Source organism: Octopus bimaculoides, chromosome 8 (assembly GCF_001194135.2).
Source record: "Octopus bimaculoides isolate UCB-OBI-ISO-001 chromosome 8, ASM119413v2, whole genome shotgun sequence".
Lineage (NCBI taxonomy): Eukaryota > Metazoa > Mollusca > Cephalopoda > Octopoda > Octopodidae > Octopus > Octopus bimaculoides.
The window spans coordinates 83238679-83243454 of NC_068988.1; the positions used below are offsets into that span (position 1 = coordinate 83238679).

General features: G+C 36.5%; 1 protein-coding gene across 2 annotated transcripts in view; it reads left to right on the forward strand.

Annotated features, from left to right (window-relative positions):
* LOC106878430 (sulfotransferase 1B1) overlaps window positions 1-4776 on the forward strand; it is a 66190-nt gene that overhangs the window by 2824 nt on the left and 58590 nt on the right. Inside the window, exon 1 of one of the 2 annotated variants that reach the window (XM_014927639.2) lies at window positions 3204-3278. The exons of the other annotated variant lie outside the window; for it this stretch is intronic. The gene's annotated coding sequence lies outside the window, so the exon portion shown is untranslated. Of the gene's footprint in view, window positions 1-3203; window positions 3279-4776 lie in introns of those variants that run through there. 2 annotated transcript variants of the gene reach the window in all.

Here is a 4776-nt window from a genome sequence, read left to right on the forward strand (position 1 = left end):
TAAACATTTGTGCAATCAGTCTTGATAATGATTTTTTAAACAAATTATTCTATGAAACCACCTTTGGCTGCGATGACTGCTTCAATGGGGCACCAAAACTGCTGGCATGCTGACACTATATGGTTCTTATTCATTTTGGACATCACCTGACAATGGTAGCCTTCAGGGAAGCTATGATATTATGAGGATGATGATTAGTCTCCCTTTCAACAATGCTCCACATGTAGTAGTCCATAGGGTTCAAATCTGACAAGTTTGGAGGCCACATATTGGGTGTTACATAATCGTAAAGATTGTCTGACAACCATTCTTGAGTGACTAGGGCCTTGTGAGAAGATGCTGAGTCTTGTTGAAACACATGTGACCTTATTTCAGTCATTTGACTGCAGCCATGCTGGAGTACCACCTTTAGTCAAACAAATCAACCCCAGGACTTATTCTTTGTAAGCCTAAAACTTATCCTATCAGTCTCTTTTGCCAAACTGCTAAGTTACGGGGACGTAAACACACCAGCATGCGGCCAAGTGCCAGGGCATACTCTTGAGGTACAGAGATAATAATATAAGTGGCAGGACACTGCCAAAGCAGCATGAGTAGAGACTGGGGGAGAGGAATATAGTGATTGGTGAAAACCTAGGTATATAGAGAGAGTGAGGGGGTGCTGCCTGATAGCAATGATACAATGCACAAGGCCATGAGGACAGGATTGGGGAGTGAGAAGTAAGCATAATGCATGAAAGAAAAGATGTGAGGAAAAGAAGAGATGCAGTTTGGTTTGTTGGGGTAGGGTATGTGAAAAGTTTTCTTGTTACATGTGGATGGAACACAAGTGCTTCTAGAACTCAGTGTCATTGATTTGGTGGGTCATCTCAAGGACTTCATATCGCCAGACAGTTCAGTCCATCGTCTGGTGATATGAGGTTCTTGAGAAGACCTACCCATATCAGAATATGAACAAAACAACAAACACTAAGAAATATACATTACTTTAACTAAAGCATTTTTTTCTAGACTTTGGACTTGCAAATGTGTACATAACATTTTCTTATCTTTTAGAGAAAATGTTGTCAAGACAACTGTAGACATATTTGTACTAGCTTTGGTTAACTAAATACTCTTTCTCTCTCTCTCTCTCTCTCTCTCTCTCTCTCTCTCTCTCTCTCTCTTTCTCTCTCTCACTCTCTCTTATTCATGGCCACATTTATAAAATAATCTATGAGAGCAACTTAGCACACATTTACAACTGGTGTTCTGTATGAATACCTGAATTACCACTACATTCTACTGGCCCTGTTTTGACCATATCTCCCCTTTCATCAAGGACAGTTATCTCAACTCATACCTCTCTAAAGTTCACACTCAACAACTTTATGTAGTTCTCACACTCATACTGCATTATTAATGTTGCAAGTACAGAAACTGGAACTTTTGCAATCAATCCTGAGCTCTACATCCATTAAGTTCTTCTTTTGTGCACAAACGTGACAGACACTCCTAACACCCCTGGTTTCTTTCTCGCCTACAAAACCGTTTCTGTATCTGTCAGGTTGTGTGATAGATGTAACATCTCTACAGTTGCATTAAAGAGAAGAAATAACATCCTGGATTAGTTGTCAATTTTGAAAAAATTATTTAATGAGAATATACAAAGAGCATGCTGTAATTCTATTCTGTCCAAGCTGATACTTTTCTTTAAAGAAAAAACTACTATTTTAAATTATTTCGTATGTGTATTTCGTGTGCAAGATTCTTGATGTGGATACGTGTGTTGAAACCTTGGGAGAGGTATTATTGGTCGTGTTTCAGTTATGAGGACTGATTCATAACTGAAACACAACCAATTTTGAATAGCAAGTACACGTAGGTAAAAGCCTTACAATTGCCCATGGTTACATATGTTGTTCACACATAAAATACAGAACGTGAACGTAAATAAAAAAGATGCATTTACGAAGAAAACAAAAATAACAGAAAGGAAACCAAAACCAAGTCCAAAGTCTCTATCTGATCTGATATGAACGAAATTGTTACAAACAAACATATGGACGCACATACTTACATATTGCACGAACACATAAGTGCGCGCACACACATACGAGCTTGCACACACTCACATGCTCATATCTGTGTGTGTGTGTGTGTGTGTGTGTGTGTGTGTGTGTAGTGGAAAAGGTGTAGCAAAATATGTTGAGGTAGCAGATGAAATAGGCATGTGGGTGACTTCAAAGTAAAGCAATGTAAAAACATCGGGTTGTAGTTTAAATAATTTATTTAAATGACACTTGCATTTACTTGTTGTATACACCAAATATTTCACTACATCACATTACCAACTGCTTCAAGCTGGTGAAGAAATTAACAGGGTAAAAACTGTATTAATATGATAGGGTAGAACCGGACATGTTTTGTGTCTGTGTGTGCATTAGTCATTCAGTGAAGTTTGTTTATGTTCTGCAACTGCAACTGTCGTTCATGTTGAATATCTGAATCTGTATTGCCTGTTTAACTAATGAAGTTACTGGCTGGCTATCTCTCTCTCCATCTGTCTCTGACTGTCTGTCCCATGATGGATTGCTGTATTTATAATGGTCATGACAGCAACAAAGACAAACATACCACAGGAGAAATTCCTACCTATGTAAGTCGCCTCCTGTCCACTTGAACCTTAAATGATACAGCTGAGGTTGAAGGTCGAAGACAAACAATCCATCATTTTTTGACAGGACAAAGAAATTTCTTTCACACCTGTTTGGTCTGTGATTGATGAGATGAGTGAGAATCCTTAAATTTGGTTTCGAATTTCAGCTCAGAAAAAGGAAGATAGTATGCATATATACTATCTATCTCCATCTGTATGTATGTATGTATGTATGTATGTATGTATGTATGTATGTATGTATGTATGTATGTATGTATGTATGTATGTATGTATGTATATATATATATATATATATATATATATATATATATATATATATATATATATATATACATACATACATAAATCTGTGAGAGATATATGTTCATCCCTGACCAACCTGACATAGATAGCTAAGTGACTAATTGTAACCATCTTCCTACATATCTCCGTCTGTCTTTCTCAAACTACAAAACTTCTACTAAACTCTGTTTTTTACTCCCTACCTGAGTCATCACCATGTGTCATAATTGGTGAAGTATTCCCTCTGTCTCTTTGCCATTGTTTCACAGTTGTGAAGTACAGCTGTCTCACTACTATGTAGTGAAGTGCTCTATGAATTTCTCGCTTCTCGTGAATCGTAAGTTTCCTGTCACACTCTTCTATTGTATCATGTACTGTCTGTACTTTCTTCAACTCACATTCTATCAGCTTCGTAGTATTTTATTATTTGTTTAAATTTTCAGTATTTTACTTTCTGTAAACTAAAACGCTGATTCCTGTTACTTTTACCCCCAACACAACCATATAAAGAGTTAAACTACATCCCTAAATTTTAACTTCCCATAAAATATTTCAGCTCTGTTTAGTTGCTGACCCCTTTATAAAATTTTACTAAGACTACCTTGGAAGTACTGTTCACATATTTTCTGCTGACATCTGACCTATACAGGTTCCAACTGAATAATAAATTGAATAAATTTTTCTAAATTGGAATAATTACAAAGGTGTGGTAGTCAATTTTTAAAAAAATCATTTTTATTGGTGTTAACTAATAAGAACAATACATGTAAAACCTGTAATTTATAATTAATTATTATACATTTCAATAAAATCTACATAGGTGCAGGAGTGGCTGTGTGGTAAGAAGCTTGCTTCCCAACCACATGATTCCAAATTCAATCCTACTGCATGGCACCTTGGGCAAGTTTCTTCTACTATAGTCTCAGGCTGACCAAACCCTTGTGAGTGGATTTGGTAGGTGGAAACCGAAAGAAGCCCGTTGTAAATATATGTATATATCTATGTGTGTGTCTGTGTTTGTCCCCCCATCACCACTTGACAACTGGTGTTTGTGTGTTTATATCTCCATAACTTAGCAGTTCAGCAAAAGTAACCGATAGAATAAGTACCAGGCTTAAGAAAAAGAAATAAGTACTGGGATCGATTCAATCGACTAAGAATTCAAGGCAGTGCCCCAGCATGGCAGCAGTCTAATGATTTAAACAGGCAAAAGGTACAAACTTGTCATGTTCATCTCTTTGGAAAAATATTTTGTACAATTTACATACAGCCATTTACGTTCTGAGTTCAAATCTCGCCTAAGTCAACTTGCCCCTTCTTCTTTCTGGGATTAATAGAATAAGTACCAGACAAGTACTAGGGTCCACTTAATCAACTTTACTCACCTCCAGATGTGTGGCTCTTTACTAACGTTGAAAGCCAAGTGATATTTATTTTCGCAATTCTCATCTCCTACAAAATTATAGACAGTACAGTTAAAATAAGTGTTAAAGGTAAAAAAAATTTCCAACAATAAACCTTTTTAAGAAAAATTTACGGGACGTTATATTGTATTAAATAACCTGCATCTAATATTGTTTTGCGGGTTTGCAATTCAAGGGAGTGAACTCTCTTCTATTATATAAACTTGTTGAAATGAGTTGTTTTTTTTAAACATTTTCACTTATATTTTCATCATCATCATCATCGTTTAACGTCTGTTTTTCATGCTAGCATGGGTTGGACGATTTGACTGAGGACTGGTGAAACCAGATGGCTACACCAGACTCCAATCTGATTTGGCAGAGTTTCTACAGCTGGATGCCCTTCCTAACGCCAACCATTCCGAGAGTGTA